Genomic DNA, 17,805 nt, shown 5'->3' with positions numbered 1-17,805 from the left:
TAGATTGACAATGATTAAGTGAAGTGGAGGTCTAGATTAAGCATTTTTTTTTCTGTTATTCTAATTCTTACTAGCACACTAACTGTTTGAATTTTTGCTTAAACTAACTGAACCTTCATTCTAGCTATAGATTGAAGTTCCATTGTATTTCTGGGTCTGTGTGTTTATTGTTGTGTGTTTGTATGTCATGTATAGGAAGATCTTCCCCTATCATTTCTGAAATTGATCAAAGAACTCTTCGGAGAATAAGAAGAGCCGAAAGAGGGAAGAACATTGTTGGAGGAGAAGAATCTGAGGAGGAATTCCAAGACATGGAAGGAGATACCAATCAACTAGGAGAAGGAGCCAACAATAATCAACAACAGAGAAGAGTCTTGGCTTCATACACATTTGCTAATGCTAGGCATTGTGGGAGTAGCATTCTTCCTCCCAATGTCAATGCAAACAATTTTGAACTCAAGCCACAACTCATCACTCTGGTTCAAAACAATTGTTCTTTTGAAGGAGGGCCTTTGGAGGATCCAAATCAACATCTGTCCACTTTCTTGAGAATCTGCGACACGGTGAAAACCAATGGTGTACCTTCTGATAGCTACAAGTTGCTGCTCTTCCCATTCTCTCTCAGAGATAAAGCCACTCAATGGCTAGAGACCTTTCCAAAAGAAAGCATCAACACTTGGGATGACTTGGTGAGCAAGTTTCTTGCCAAATTTTATCCCCCTCAAAGAATCCTAAGGTTGAAGACTGAGGTTCAAACGTTCACTCAATTGGAGGCCGAGAACTTATATGAAGCATGGGAAAGATATAAGGCTCTATTGAGGAAGTGTCCACCAGAGATGTTCACTGAGTGGGACAAGTTACAAAACTTCTATGAGGGACTCACTCTTAAAGCTCAAGAAGCTCTTGATCACTCTGCCGGAGGCTCATTACAACTCATGAAAACCACAGAGGAAGCTCAAAACCTCATTGACATGGTAGCCAATAACCAATATTTCTTTGCTCATCAAAGACGACGCCAACCATCACAAAGAAGAGGAGTAATGGAGTTGGAAGGAGTGGATTCAATTCTAGCTCAGAACAAGATAATGCAGCAGCAGATTCAACAACAGTTTGAACAAATGGCCAAAAGTAGCAAATTCAACAACAATTTGAGCAAATGGCTAAGAGAATTGATGGCTTGCAAGTGGCGGCAGTGAGCACCTCAAGCCAACCTCCAACCACTTGGGTGCAAAGTGAAGAAACTCAAGAAGAGCAATAACAAGAGCAAGTCCAATACATGCACAACCAAAATCCTGGAACAAATGAAGTCTATGGTGATACTTACAATCCATCTTGGAAGAACCATCCCAACCTCAGATGGGGAGACAACCACCATCTTGGAAGAACCATCCCAACCTTAGATGGGGAGACAACCATACCAAAAACCAACAACCATGGCAAAGAAACACAGGCCAAAACAATTGGAAAAACACAAACCATAACCCCCAGCCAAACACTAACCAAAACTCATACAGAAAACCACAAAACAACTACCCAAATTCTAACCAATACCCACCAAATAACCACCCAACTAACCAAAACACTTATCTTCATCCATCAACACCCCAAAATCAGCCCATCTCACAAGACTCACAGAGAATCACCAATCTAGAGCTGCTCATGGAGAAACTAATGAAGAGCCAAGAATTGACCACCAAAAATCAAGAAGCCTCCATGAAGAACCTAGAGAGGCAGATTGGACAAATCTCTAAGAAGATTTCTGTTGAAAAACCATCAAGTTCACTACCTAGTGATACCATTCCCAACCCAAAGGAAGAATGCAAGGTCGTGCAACTAAGAAGTGGAAAGATGTTAGTGGATGGCAACCAAGGAGCAACTAAGCAGAATGACACTGAGCCAACAAAGAATGATGAATCCATCAACAAGGACACAACAACCAAGAATGCTCCAGAAAAACTCATAGAGGAAGACAACAAGCCACAGAATCTGAAGAAAGGAAAGCAAATCATGGAAGAACCAACCCCAAGACAACATCAAGTGGAAAAGAGTTCAACACCACCACTACCTTATCCACAGAGATTTCACAAGGAAATAAAGGATAAGCACTTCCACAAATTTCTTGAGACTTTCAAGAAGTTGGAAATCAACATACCTTTGGCAGAGGCTTTGGAGCAAATGCTTCTGTATGCTAAGTTTCTAAAGGAGCTCATCAACAAGAAAAGAGATTGGAATGAGAAGGAAACAGTGATGCTTAGTGAGGAATGTAGTGCCGTGCTCCAAAAGGGAATCCCACCAAAACTCAAGGATCCAGGGAGTTTTGTAGTGTCATGCACTATAGGCAATTTATCCTTGGACAAAGCTCTTTGTGATCTTGGAGCTAGTATCAACTTAATGCCCTTGTCCATGATGAAAAAGCTTGCCATAGAAGAACTCAAACCCACCAAGATGTCACTAGTCATGGCAGACAGATCAATCAAGATACCAAATGGAATTGTGGAAAATCTGCTAGTAAAGGTTGGAGAGTTTATCTTCCCTGCAGACTTTGTAATCCTAGATACTGATGAGGAAGGAAACAATTCAATCAACTTAGGCAGACCATTTCTAGCAACTGCAAGAGCCATTATTGATGTGGAAAAAGGAGAAATGATTTTCAGAGTACACAATGAGCAAATGATCATCAATGTCTTTAAGTCAATGCAACACCCCCCAGAGAAGGAAGATCATTTGAGGGTGGACATGATAGAGAGCCTGGTGGAAGAAATATTAGACATCGATCAACATGAGCAAGAAGAAGACAATCAAGAAACAATAGAGGAGCATGTGGCTGAGGCTTTCATAAACAAAGAAGTGGAACCAAGCAAGAAAGAAGAGGGGCAAAAGCAAGAACTGAAGCCATTACCTTCTCATCTCAAATATGCATTTCTTGGGACTTCAGAAAGCTTCCCGATGATCATCAATTTGTCCTTGACAAAGAAAGAAGAAGGAGAGCTTCTTGATGTTCTTAGAGCCCACAAGGATGCCTTAGGATGGACCATTGATGACTTGAAAGGCATCAGCCCTACAGTATGCATGCATAAGATTCTTTTGGAAGACAATTCCAAAGCAGTAATTCAACCTCAGAGAAGATTAAACCCTGCAATGAAGGAAGTTGTCCAGAAGGAAGTGATGAAGTTATGGAATGCAGGAATCATATATCCTATTTCCGATAGCTCATGGATAAGCCCAGTCCAAGTGGTACCAAAGAAAGGTGGGATGACAGTCATTATTAATGAGAAGAGTGAACTCATTCCCACCAGAACTGTGACAGGGTGGAGGATGTGTATTGACTATAGAAGGTTGAATGATGCCACACGCAAAGATCACTTCCCACTTCCTTTCATTGATCAAATGCTTGAAAGGTTGGCTGGCCATGCTTATTATTGCTTCCTTGATGGCTATTCTGGGTATAATCAGATAGTGGTGGATCCAAAAGACCAAGAAAAGACTTCATTCACATGCCCAGTTGGAGTTTTTGCCTATAGAAGAATGCCATTCGGATTGTGCAATGCCCCAGCCACTTTTCAAAGGTCTATGCTCTCCATTTTCTCAGATATGGTTGAAAAATTTTTAGAGGTTTTCATGGATGACTTTTCTGTTTTTGGTGACACTTTCAATACTTGCTTAAACCATCTAACTCTTGTCTTGAAACGGTGCCAAGAAACTAATTTGGTTTTGAACTGGGAGAAGTGCCATTTCATGGTACATGAGGGGATTGTTCTTGGTCATAAAGTTTCAAGAAGAGGAATAGAGGTTGACAAGGCAAAAGTTGAAATAATAGAAAAACTCCCTCCACCAACTAATGTGAAATCTGTTAGAAATTTCTTGGGGCATGCAGGATTTTATAGAAGGTTTATCAAAGATTTTTCTAAAATAGCCAAACCTTTGTGTAACCTTTTGATGATTGATCAACCTTTTGTTTTTGATAAGAATTGCCAGCATGCTTTTGAAACTTTAAAACATAAACTCATAACAGCACCAATTATCACACCCCCTGATTGGGACTTACCATTTGAACTCATGTGTGATGCAAGTGAAATTGCAATTGGTGCTGTACTTGGGCAGAAGAAGGGAAACTTGCATCATGTCATATATTATGCAAGCAAAGTATTGAATGAAACTCAAAAAAATTACACTACAACAGAGAAGGAATTGCTAGCTGTAGTCTATGCATTTGATAAGTTTAGATCATATTTGATAGGATCTAAAATTGTGGTTTATACTGATCATGCTGCTCTCAAGTATTTGATGTCAAAGCAGGATGCTAAACCAAGACTTATCAGATGGATTCTACTCTTACAAGAATTTGACATTGAGGTAAGGGACAGGAAAGGCACTGAAAATCTAGTTGCTGACCATTTGTCAAGGTTGCCACCAGAAACAATTCAAACGGCCTCATCACCTGTGAATGAAAGCTTCCCAGATGAGCATCTCATGCAAATTCAACAAACACCATGGTTCGCTGATATAGCAAACTACAAAGTAGGGAGAAAGATACCACAAGAATTCACTAAGCAACAAGTGAGGAAACTAATCAATGAAGCAAAGAAGTTCTTATGGGATGAACCCTATTTGTTCAGAAGATGCTCTGATGGAATAATCAGGAGATGTATTCCTGAAAGTGAAATAAGAGATATATTATGGCATTGCCATGGCTCAGCTTATGGTGGACACTTTGGTCCAGAAAGAACATCAGCAAAGATATTACAAAGTGGTTTCTATTGGCCAACCATCTTCAAAGATGCCAGGGAATTTGTCCACCAATGTAATGAATTCCAAAGAGCAGGAGGACTAACAAAAAGGAATGAGATGCCACAGAACTTCATTTTGGAAGTAGAATTGTTTGATCTATGGGGCATTGATTTCATGGGACCCTTTCCTCCTTCTTATTCATTTAGATATATCTTGGTAGCAGTGGAATATGTTTCAAAATGGGTGGAAGCCATAGCCACAACTACCTGTGATGCACAAGTTGTCCTTCAATTCCTAAAGAAGCACATTTTTACTAGATATGGAGTGCCCAAGGGTCTCATCAGTGATGGTGGTGGTCATTTTTGCAATAGACAAATGGAGAAATTTCTCCACAAATATGGAGTTATTCATAAGGTAGCCACACCATATCATCCCCAAACGAATGGGCAAGCAGAATTAGCAAACAGGGAACTAAAGAAGATCCTAGAAAAAATAGTTGGTAGCACAAGAAAGGATTGGGCTAGGAAGTTGGAAGATGCACTTTGGGCATACAGAACAGCTTTTAAAACTCCTATTGGGAAGTCCCCTTTTCAACTGTTATATGGCAAATCTTGTCATCTCCCTGTAGAGCTTGAGCACAAAGCCTTTTGGGCCACTAAACTTCTCAATTTGGATTCTGAAGCAGCCGGAGAGAAAAGATTGTTGCAGCTGAATGAGCTAGATGAGTTTAGGCTAGAAGCCTATGAAAACACCAAGATATACAAGGAGAAAGCTAAGAGATGGCATGACAGGAAGATTTTGAAGAAAGAATTCAAACCTGGACAACGAGTACTCCTGTATAATTCACGGCTCAAGATATTCCCTGGCAAGCTTAAGTCTAAATGGACTGGTCCATACTTGGTGACTAAGGTTTTTCCTTATGGGAGTATTGAATTGCTAGATGAAGCAACAAAGAGCCAGTTTACATCAAATGGTCATAGAGCAAAACTGTATCTAGGGGGGCAATGGAACAAAGAAAAGGAGGTCCAGAACCTAAATCCCTCTTGAAGCAACAATGGAAGATGTCAAGCTAATGACAATAAAAGAGCGCTTGTTGGGAGGCAACCCAACCTGAGGTAGTTCCTTTTCATAGCTTTTTCAATAAGAATGTTGAGTAATTGGTGTGGATTGCAAGGAGCTAAGTTTGGTGTTGCACACCAAAACAATTTGAGGGAGAATGAAAACTTCTAAGTTTGGTGTTCCACCAAAAATATCATTTGAAAACACATTCTCACCTCTTGCATGATTCTAGCTCCAAGCAATCAACCACATTATTCAACTGTTGAATTTTTTTCTAGCTTTTATTAACCTTTAGCAAGGATACATGGTTCCAAATATGGTTAACTTGTTGCATCTGAGGTAGTGGCAAACAATTAAGTTTGGTGTCCCTACACCAAAAATCAATCCTGGAGCCACACTCAGTTTATACACACTAACCATATAATTAAGGGCTTGAGAAGCAAGCAACTTTGAGGACTATGCAGGACATGAACCAACAATTGAAGACAATGTGCATTTTAACTCAAAGAGAACACAACAGAAGGAAGAATCAAAGGGCTGCAACTTCAAAGGTTGTATCTGAACTTTAATCTTTGCTGCTATGTATTGTTTCAAACATGGGAACCATTGTTTGTCTTGCTAAAGTGTTTATCTAGTTGCAAGTGAAATTGTTTGCTAAAAATGCTAAATCTGCACAATGCTTGTATCCATCACTTAGCTTGAAAATTGTTTTGTTTCCCATATGCTTAAATAAAAGAGTTTGGTTTGAATTGAAAAGTGAAATATCCAATGTTGCATGAGTATGAATGGAAGTTGGTGGTGGTATATGTGTTTGATTAAATGCATGACTCATGAAAAAATTGTTGCATAATATCATTCTCATTCAATTGTGAGTTAGCTTGCTGTTATAAAAACTCTTATCAATAATGAAACAACCTTGGTAACAAAAACAGAAAGAAAAAGAGAAAGAAAAAGCCAAAATGGCAAGAAAAACAAAGAATAAAGGTTGGACACCAATGGCTTGAACCTTAGGACAAATGCCTGTGGTGTTCTTGTACTGAGATCTGCTTGGATGAGTAAATTCTAAGGGGTATTTTGAAACCCGGTCACTTAGATCAACTGATTTGGGATGGCCAATTGAAAATCCACAATAAAGAGCAACTTCGATACAGAACATTTAGTTATCCAAAGAGATGCTGGGCATCAATGATCCTAGGAAGAATTAGTGAGCCAAGTGTCTGTGGTGGAAAGATGTTGAGCAAAAAGAGAAAAAAATAAAGCCAAAGGCTATGCTGCAACATTTAACACCCAACCTCTAACAGAATAATAAGCTTATTAAAGCTTTGTAAGCCAAGAAAAGTTAGCAAGGGAGTGAATCAAAAAGTAGTCTTATAACAGCAAGTCTAGCAAACCTTTGATGCAAAATGTGTACTCTTAGTTTTGATGCTTGCTTGGGGACAAGCACTTTCCTCCTCAAAAGTTGAGCAAGCTTAGAGTAGAAGTTCAGACCTTCAGAAAAAAGATGGTGAGTCCCTCTATGAAGCTTGGGAAAGATACAAGCAACTGACCAAAAAGTGTCCTTCTGACATGCTTTCAGAATGGACCACATTAGATATATTCTATAATGTTCTGTCTGAATTTTCCAAGATGTCACTGGACCACTCTGTAGGTGGATCCATTCAACTAAAGAAAATGCCTGCAGAAGCTCAGGAACTTATTGAAATGGTTGCAAATAACCAGTTCATGTATACATCTGAGAGGAATCCTATGAGTAATGGAACGCCTCAAAAGAGAGGAGTTCTTGAAATTGACGCTCTGAATGCCATGCTGGCTCAGAACAAAATATTGACCCAACAAGTCAATATGATCTCTCAGAGTCTGAATGGATTGCAAAATGCATCCAACAGTACTAAAGAAGCATCTTCTGAAGAAGAAGCTTATAATCCTGAGAACCCTGCAATGGCAGAAGTGAATTACATGGTTAAAGCCTTTGGAAACACCTATAATCCTTCATGGAAAAATCATCCAAATTTTTCATGGAAGGATCAACAGAATCAAGGCTTCAATAATATCAATGGTGGAAGAAATAGGTTTAGCAATAGCAAACCTTTCCCATCATCATCTCAGCAACAGATAGAGCATTCTGAGCAGAATCCTTCTAACTTAGCAAACATAGTCTCTGATCTATGTAAGGCCACTCTTAGTTTCATGATTGAAACAAGATCCTCCATTAGAAATTTGGAGGCACAAGTGGGCCAGCTGAGTAAAAGGGTTACTAAAACTCCTCCTAGCACTCTCCGAAGCAATACAGAAGAGAATCCCAAAGGAGAATGCAAGGCCATTGATATAATCAACATGGCTGAGACCTTAGAGGAGGAGGAGGACATGAATCCCAATGAGGAAGACCTCAGGGTATGTCCAATGGTCAGTACGGAATACCCTAATGAGGAACCAAAGGAATCTGAGGCTCATACAGAGACCATAGAGATTCCCTTGGATCTCTTTTTACCATTCATGAGCTCTGATGACTATTCATCTTCTGAAGAGGATGAAGACATTGTTGAAGGGCAAGTTGCCCAATATTTAGGAGCAATCATGAAGCTGAATGCCAAGCTGTTTGGTAATGAGACTTGGGAGGAAGAGCCTCCCTTGCTCACCAATGAACTGAATACATTAGTTCAGCAAAATTTACCTCAAAAGAAACAGGATCCTTGTAAATTCTTAATACCCTGTACCATAGGCACCATGACCTTTGAAAAAGCTCTGTGTGACCTGGGGTCAGGGATAAACATGATGCCACTCTCTGTAATGGAGAGACTGGGAATCTCTGAGGTACAGGCTACCAAATTCTCATTGGAGATGGCAGATAAATCTATGAAAAAGGCTTATGGATTAGTAGAGGACGTGCTAGTAAAGGTTGAAGGCCTTTACTTCCTTGCTGATTTCATAATCCTAGACACTAGGAGGGATGAGGATGAATCCATCATCCATGTAAGACCCTTCGTAGCCACAGCAAGAGTTGTGATTGATGTTGACAGAGGAGAGTTGATCCTTCATGTGAATGAAGAATGCCTTGTAGTAAAGGCTCAAGGTTTTCCATCTGTAACCATGGAGAGTAAGCATGAAGAACTTCTCCCAATGCAGAGTCAAACAGAGCCCCCACATTTAATCTCTAAGTTTGGTGTTGGGAGGCCACAGCCAAACTCTAAGTTTGGTGTTGAGAGATCTCAACCATACTCTGATCATCTGTGAGGCTCCATGAGAGCTTTGTCAAGCTATTGACATTAAAGAAGTGCTTATTGGGAGGCAACCCAATTTTATTTTAATTTTATCTATATTATTTCATTTTCTTTTAGGCTGATGATCATGTGAAGTCACAAAGACAATTACAAAAATAAAGAAAAAAAAACAGCATTGAAAACAGCACACCTTGGAGGAAGGACTTACTGGCGTTTAAACACCAGTAAGGGTAGCAAAATGGGCGTTTAAACGCCCAATCTGGCACCTTTCTGGGCATTTAAATGCCAGAATAGGCGACCAGACCGGTGTTTAAATGCCAAAATAGGGCAACAAACTGGCATTTGGATGCCAGAACAGCAAGGAAAGCTGGCGTTTAAACGCCAGAACAGGGCAGCAAATTGGCGTTTAAAAGCCAGAATTGCACTCTAAGGCGTTTTAAACGCCTAATTAGGGCATGGATGAGAATTTCTTGACCCCTTAGGATCCGTAGACCCCAGAGGATCCCCACCAATCTCAACTCACTCTCTCCTCTTCACACCTTTCTACAACACTCTTCCCCAAATACCCTTCACCAATCACCTCCATATCTCTTTCCCAAATACCCTTCACCAATCACTTCCTTAACTCTTTCCAAAAAACCCCCACCCACCTTCAAAATTCAAAACCATTTACCTCCCAAACCTACCCAAACCTTTCGGCCACTCTCCTCCTTTTCCCTTTAAATACCCTCTTCACTCCCTCATTTTCACACATCACAACCACCTTCTTCTTCCCTTGGCCCCCTATACACCCTCCATCTCCTCCATTTTCTTCTTCTTCTACATCTTTCTTTCTTCTTTTGCTCGAAGACGAGCAAATATTTTAAGTTTGGTGTGGTAAAAGCATTGCTTTTTGTTTTTCCATAACCATTTATGGCACCTAAGGCCAGAGAAGCCTCTAGAAAGAGGAAAGGAAAGGTAACTGCCTCCACCTCTGAGTCATGGAAGATGGAGAGATTCATCTCAAAGGTCCATCAAGACCACTTCTATGAAGTTGTGGCCAAGAAGAAGTTAATCCCTGAGGTCCCTTTTAGACTCAAAAAGGGTGAATATTCAGAGATTTGACAAGAAATATGAAGAAGAGGTTGGGAAGTTCTTGCCAACCCCATTCAACAAGTCGAAATCTTAATGGTTCAAGAGTTCTATGCAAATGCATAGATCACAAGGAACCATGATCAAGGTATGAACCCAAACCCAAAGAATTAGCTTACAATGGTTCGGGGGAAATACTTAGATTTCAGTTCGGAAAATGTGAGGCTAGCGTTCAACTTGCCAATGATGGAAGAAAACGCACGCCCCTACACCAGAAGGGTCAACTTTGATCAAAGGTTGGACCAAGTCCTCATGGACATATGTGTAGAAGGAGCTCAATGGAAAAGAGACTCAAGAGGCAACTCGGTTCAATTGATAATACCGGATCTTAAGCCTGTGGCTAGAGGATGGCTGGAGTTCATCCAACGCTCTATCATCCCCACTAGCAACCGATCTGAGGTAACTGTGGATCGGGCCATCGTGATCCATAGTATCATGATTGGAGAGAAAGTAGAAGTTCATGAAATCATACCTCTAGAACTCTACAAGGTGGCCGACAAGTCCTCACCTTTGGCAGGATTAGCCTTTCCTTATCTCATATGTCACCTTTGCTATTCAGCTGGGATTGTCATAGAGGGAGACACCCTCATTGAAGAGGATAAGCCCATCATTAAGAAGAGGATGGAGTAAACTAGAGAGCCCATTCATGGCACTCAACAAGAGCATGAGAAATTCCCTCATCAAGAAATCCCTAAGATGCCTCATGGGATGCAATTTCCTCCACACAATTATTGGGAGCAACTCAACACTTATTTGGGAAGCTTGAGTTACAACATAGACCAATTAAGGATGGAACACCAAGAACAGTCCATCATTCTCCATGAGATTAGAGAAGATCAAAGAGCTATGAGGGAGGAGCAACAAAGGTAAGGAAGAGACATAGAGGAGCTCAAGAGCACCATTGGTTCTTCAAGAGGAGGAAGACGCCACCCTCACTAAGGTGGACTCATTCCTTAATCTTCTTTTCTATTTATTTTTCTGTTTTTGACTTTATGCTGTAGGTTCTATCTATGTTTGTGTCTTCACTACATGATCATTAGTGTCTAGTGTCTATGCCTTAAAGATATGAATAAATTCCATGAATCATTCACCTCTCTTAAATGAAAAATGTGATTAATTACAAAAGAACAAGAAGTACTTAGATTTCAAATTTTATCTTGAAACTAGTTTAATTATTTTGATGTGGTGACAATACTTTTTGTTCTCTAAATGAATGCTTAAACAGTGCATATTTTTGATCATGTTGTTTATGAATATTAAAGTTTTTGGCTCTTGAAAGAATGATGAAAAAAGAGAAATGTTATTGATAATCTGAAAAATCATGAAATTGATTCTTGAAACAAGAAAAAGCAGAAAAAAAAGAAAAAGAAAAAAAGAGAAAGAAAGAAAAAGAAAAGGCAAGTAGAAAAAGCCAATAGCCCTTCAAACCAAAAGACAAGGGTAAAAAGGATCCAAGGCTTTGAGCATTAATGGATAGGAGGGTGATGAGCGGATAATTTATACGCTTTTTGGCATTGTTTTTAGGTAGTTTTTAGTAGGTTCTAGCTACTTTTTAGTATGTTTTTATTAGTTTTCATGCAAAATTCATATTTCTGGACTTTACTATGAGTTTGTGTGATTTTTTGTGATTTTAGGTATTATCTGGCTAAAATTGAGGGATTTGAGCAAAAATCTTATTCAGGCTGAAAAAGGACTGCTGATGTTGTTGGATTCTGACCTCTCTGCACTCGTAATTAATTTTTTGGAGCTACAGGAGCTCCATTGGCGCGTTCTCAATTGGGTTGGAAAGTAGACATCCAGGGCTTTCCAGCAATATATAATAGTCCATACATTGCTCGAAGATAAATGACATAAACTGGCGTTTAACACCACTTCCATGTTGTATTCTGGCGTTGAACGCCAGAAACAGGTTGCAAGTTGGAGTTAAACACCAGAAATAGGTTACAACCTGACGTTTAACTCCAGAAACAGCCCAGGCACGTGAGAAGCTTAAGTCTCAGTCCCAGCACACACCAAGTGGGCCCCATAAGTGGATTTCTGCACTATCTATCTTAGTTTACTCATTTTTTGTAAACCCAGGTTACTAGTTTAGTATTTAAACAACTTTTAGAGATTTATTCTGTACCTCGTGACATTTTAGATCTGAACTTTGTATTCTCTGACGGCATGAGTCTCTAAACTCCATTGTTGGGGGTGAGGAGCTCTGCTGTGTCTCGATGAATTAATGCAATTATTTCTGTTTTCCATTCAAACACGCTTGTTTCTATCTAACATACTGATTCGTACTTAACCGAGATGAATGAGATGATCCGTGACACTCATCAACATTCTCAGCCCATGAATGTGTGCCTGACAACCACCTCCATTCTACATTAGATTGAATGAGTATCTCTTAGATTCCTTAATCAGAATCTTCGTGGTATAAGCTAGAATCCATTGGCAGCATTCTTGAGAATCTGAAAAGTCTAAACCTTGTCTGGGATTTTCCGAGTAGGATTCAGGGATTGAATGACTGTGATGAGCTTCAAACTCATGAGTGGTGGGCATAGTGACAGACGCAAAAGAATCACTGGATTCTATTTCGACATGATCGAGAACCGACAGATGATTAGTCGTGCTGTGACAGAGCATTTGAACCATTTTCACTGAGAGGATGGGAAGTAGCCATTGACAATGGTGACACCCTACATACAGCTTGCCATAGGAGGAACCTTGCGCGCGTGAAGAAGAAGACACGGAAAAAGCAGAGATTCAGAAGACAAAGCATCTCCAAAACTCCAACATATTCTCCATTACTGCATAATAAGTATTATTTAATCCATGCTCTCTTATTCATTTGCAAGTCAATTGATAACTATAATTGGTATCCTGACTAAGAATAATAAGATAACCATAGCTTGCTTCAAGCCAACAATCTCCGTGGGATTCGACCCTTACTCACGTAAGGTATTACTTGGATGACCCAGTGCACTTGCTGGTTAGTTGTGTGGAATTACATAGTGTGAGTGTAATTTTCATGCACCAGAGGGCCCAAGGAAATAAACTCCAGGCCTAAGCAGCTAAATCAAGCTGTCACTAACCATGTGCTTGTGTCATGAAGGTCCAAGTGAAAAGCTTGAGACTGAGTGGTTAAAGTCGTGATCCAAAGCAAAAAGAGTGTGCTTAAGAACTCTGGACACCTCTAACTGGGGACTTTAGCAAAGCTGAGTCACAATCTGAAAAGGTTCACCTAGTTCTGTGCCTGTGGCATTTATATATCCGGTGGTAATACTGGAAAACAAAGTGCTTAGGGCCACAGCCAAGACTCATAAAGTAGTTGTGTTCAAGAATCAACATACTAAAGTAGGAGAATCAATAACACTATCTGAATTCTGAGTTCCTATAGATGCCAATCATTCTAAACTTCAAAGGATAAAGTGAGATGCCAAAACTGTTCAGAAGCAAAAAGCTACTAGTCCCGCTCATCTACTAGTCTTGTTTTGTGTCTTGCATGTTTTCTTTGCATCAAAAATTTTTCAAAAATATGTTCTTGATGTTCATCATGATCTTCAAAGTGTTCTTGGTGTTCATCTTAACATTCATAGTGTTCTTGCATGCATCATTGGTTTTGATCCAAAATTTTCATGTTTTGGGTCATATTTGTGTTTTTCTCTCTCATTATTAAAAATTCAAAAATAAAAAAATATCTTTTCCTTTTTTCTCTCAAAATTTCAAAAATTTGGGTTGACTTAATCAAAAAATTTTTAAAATTAGTTAGTTCCTATAAGTCAAGTCAAATTTTCAAATTTAAAAAAAAATCTTATCTTTTTAAAACTTTTTCAAAATTCAAATCTTTTTTTCATTTTTCTTTCATGATTTTCAAAAATTTTTCAAAAAATTATTTTCAAAATCTTTTCTTAATTTTATTTCAAAATTTTTGAAACTTAACTAACAAGTAATGTGATTGGTTCAAAAATTTGAAGTTTGCTACTTTCTTGTTAAGAAAGGTTCAATCTTTAAATTCTAGAATCTTATCTTTTAGTTTCTTGTTAGTTAAGTAATTAATTTTAATTTTAAAAATTAAATCTTTTCTAACCATATCTTTTCAATCATATCTTTTCATTTTATCTTTTATATCATATCTTTTTTTTCAAAATTTTATCCTTTTTCAAAAATTTGATTTTGAAATATCTTTTTAACTTCTTATCTTCTTATCTTTTCAAATTTGATTTTCAAATCTTTTTCAACTAACTATTTAACATTTTGTTTGTTTCTTATCTTTTTTCAAAACCACCTAACAACTTTTCTCTCTCTAATTTTCGAAAGTACTTCCATCCTTTTCAAAATTTTCTTAGTTAATTAATTTGTTTTGAATTTTAACTTTAACTTTATCTCCCCTTTAATTTTCGAAAATCATTAACTCCTTTTCAAAATTTATTTTCGAAAATTTCTCCCTCTCTCATCTTATTCTATTTATTTATTCATTTACTAACACCTCTCTTCATCTCAAATCACTGCCTCTACTAGCACCTCTCTTCATTTACTATTCATTCTTCTTCACTCTTATTCCCTTTCTTCTTCAACTAACAATAAGGAACCTCTTTACTATAACATAGAGGATTCCTCTTCTTTTTCTATTCTCTTCTCTTTCATATGAGTAGGAACAAGGAAAAAGGCATTCTTGTTGAAGCTGATCCGGAACCTGAAAGGACTTTGAAGAGGAAACTAAGAGAAGCTAAATTACAACAATCCAGAGACAACCTTACTGAAATTTTTGAACAAGAAAAGGAGATGGCAGCCAAACCCAACAACAATAATGCAAGAAGGATTCTTGGTGATTATACTGCACCTACGTCCAAGTTTGATGGAAGAAGCATCTCAATTCCTGCCATAGGTGCAAACAATTTTGAGCTGAAACCTCAATTAGTTGCTCTAATGCAACAAAACTGCAAGTTTCATGGACTTCCATCCAAAGATCCCTACCAGTTTTTAACTGAGTTCTTGCAGATCTGTGAGACTGTTAAGACTAATGGAGTAGATCCTGAAGTCTACAGGCTCATGCTTTTCTCTTTCGCTGTAAGAGACAGAGCTAGAGCATGGTTGGACTCTCAACCTAAAGATAGCCTGGACTCCTGGGATAAGCTGGTCACGGCCTTCATGGCTAAGTTCTTTCCTCCTCAAAAGCTGAGCAAGCTTAGAGTGGATGTTCAGACCTTCAAAAAAAATGGTGAATGCCTCTATGAAGCTTGGGAAAGATACAAGCAGATGACCAAAAGATGTTCTTCTGACATATTTTCAGAATGGACCATGATAGATATATTCTATTATGGTCTGTCTGAGTTCTCTAAAATGTCACTGGACCATTCTACAGGTGGATCCATCCACCTAAAGAAAATGCCTGCAAAGGCTCAAGAACTTATTGACATGGTTGCAAATAACCTGTTCATGTACAATTCTGAGAGGAATTTCGTGAATAATGGGATGCCTCAAAGGAAGGGAGTTCTTGAAATTGATGCTCTGAAATCCATATTGGCTCAGAACAAAATGTTGGCTCAGTAAGTCAACATGATTTCTCAAAGTCTGAATGGATGGCAAAATGCATCTAACAGTACTAAAGAGGCATCTTCTGAAGAAAAAGCTTATTATCCTGAGAACCCTGCAATGACATAGGTAAATTACATGGGTGAACCTTATGGAAACACCTATATTTCATCATGGAGAAATCATCCAAATTTCTCATGGAAGGGTCAACAAAAGCCTCAACAAGACTTTAATAATGGTGGAAGAAATAGGCTCAGCAATATCAAGCCTTATCCGTCATCTTCTCAGCAACAGACAGAGAATTATGAACAGAGTACCTATAACTTAGCAAATTTAGTCTCTGATCTGTCTAAGGCCACTTTAAGTTTCATAAGTGAAACAAGGTCCTCCATCAGAAATCTGGAGGCACAAGCGGGCCAGCTGAGTAAGAAAATCACTGAAACTCCTCCTAGTACTCTCCCAAGCAATACTGAAGAGAATCCAAAAAGAAAGTGCAAGGCCATTAATATAATCAACATGGCCAAACCTAGAGAGGAAAGAGAGGACGTGAATCCCAATGAGGAATACCTCATGGGACGTCTCTCAAGCAAGAAGGAGTTCCTTATTGAGGACTTAAAGGAATCTGAAGGTCATATAGATACCATAGAGATCCCATTAAACCTCCTTCTGCCATTCATAAGCTCTGAAAACTATTCTTCCTCTGAAGAGGATGAAGATGTAACTGGAGAGCAAGTTGCTCAATATTTAGGAGCTATCATGAAGCTGAATACCAAGTTATTTGGTAATGAGACTTGGGAAGGTGAACCTCCCTTGCTCATCAGTGAACTAGATACATGGGTTCAGCAAACTTTACCTCAAAAAAGACAAGATCCTGGAAAATTCGTAATACCCTGCACCATAGGCACCATAATCATTGAAAAAGCTCTATGTGACCTGGGGACAAGCATAAATCTTATGCCACTCTCTATAATGGAGAAGCTGGGGATCATTGAGGTACAACCTGCCATATTTTCATTGCAAATGGCAGACAAGTCAGTAAGACAAGCTTATGGATTGGTAGAGGACGTGTTGGTAAAGGTTGAAGGCCTTTACATCCCTACTAATTTCATAATCTTAGACACTAGGAAGGAGGAGGATGAATGCATCATCCTTGGAAGACCTTTCCTAGCCACAGCAGGAGCTGTGATAGATGTTAACAGAGGAGAATTAGTCCTTCAATTGAATAGGGACTACCTTATGTTTAAGGCTCAAGGGTCTTCTTCTTTAACAATGGAGAGGAAGCATGAAAAGCTTCTCTCAATACAAAGTCAAACAAAGCCCTCACAATCAAACTCTAAGTTTGGTGTTGAGATGCCACAGCCAAACTCTAAGTTTGGTGTTGAATCCTCGCATCCAAACTCTAAGTTTGGTGTTGGGGCTATACAACATTGACCTGATTACCTGTGTGGCTCCATGAGAGCCCAATGTCATGCTATTGACATTAAAGAAGCGCTTATTGGGAAGCAACCCAATTTTTATTTATCTAATTTTCTTTTTCTTTTTTTATGTTTTATTAGGTTCATGATAATGTGGAGTCATGAAAAAAAAAAAACTAAAATTAAAAACAGAATAAAAAACTGCAGAAGAAAAATCCCACCCTGGAGGAAGGACTTATTGGCGTTCAAACGCCAGTATGGAGCATCTGGCTGGCATTCAACGCCAGAACAGAGCATGGATCTGGCGTGAATGCCAGAAACATGCAGCAATCTGGCGTTTAAACGCCAGGATTGCACACTGAGGAAAGCTGGCGTTTGACGCCAGAAACATGCTGCAGATGGGCGTTGAACACCCAAAACAAGCTTAGAGCTGGCGTTTAACGGCAGAAACAAGCACCAATCTGGCGTTAAACGCCAGGATTGCATGCAGAGGGCATTTTACACACCTCATTGGTGCAGGGATGTAAATCCTTGACATCTCAGGATCTGTGGACCCCACAGGATCCCCACATACCTCAACTCACCTTCTCTCTTCTTCACCACTCACATCCTTCCTTAACACCAAAACCTACTCTACATGGCTGAAACACAAACATCTCTCCCTCTCCCCCATATCTTCTTCTCCTTCTTCTATTCTTTCTTCTTTTGCTAGAGGGCGAGCAGCATTCTAAGTT

The sequence above is a fragment of the Arachis duranensis genome, chromosome 5, assembly GCF_000817695.3.
Source record: "Arachis duranensis cultivar V14167 chromosome 5, aradu.V14167.gnm2.J7QH, whole genome shotgun sequence".
NCBI classification, from domain to species: domain Eukaryota; kingdom Viridiplantae; phylum Streptophyta; class Magnoliopsida; order Fabales; family Fabaceae; genus Arachis; species Arachis duranensis.
The sequence above is the reverse complement of the archived record's forward strand: the minus strand, read 5'-3'. Positions refer to the sequence as shown.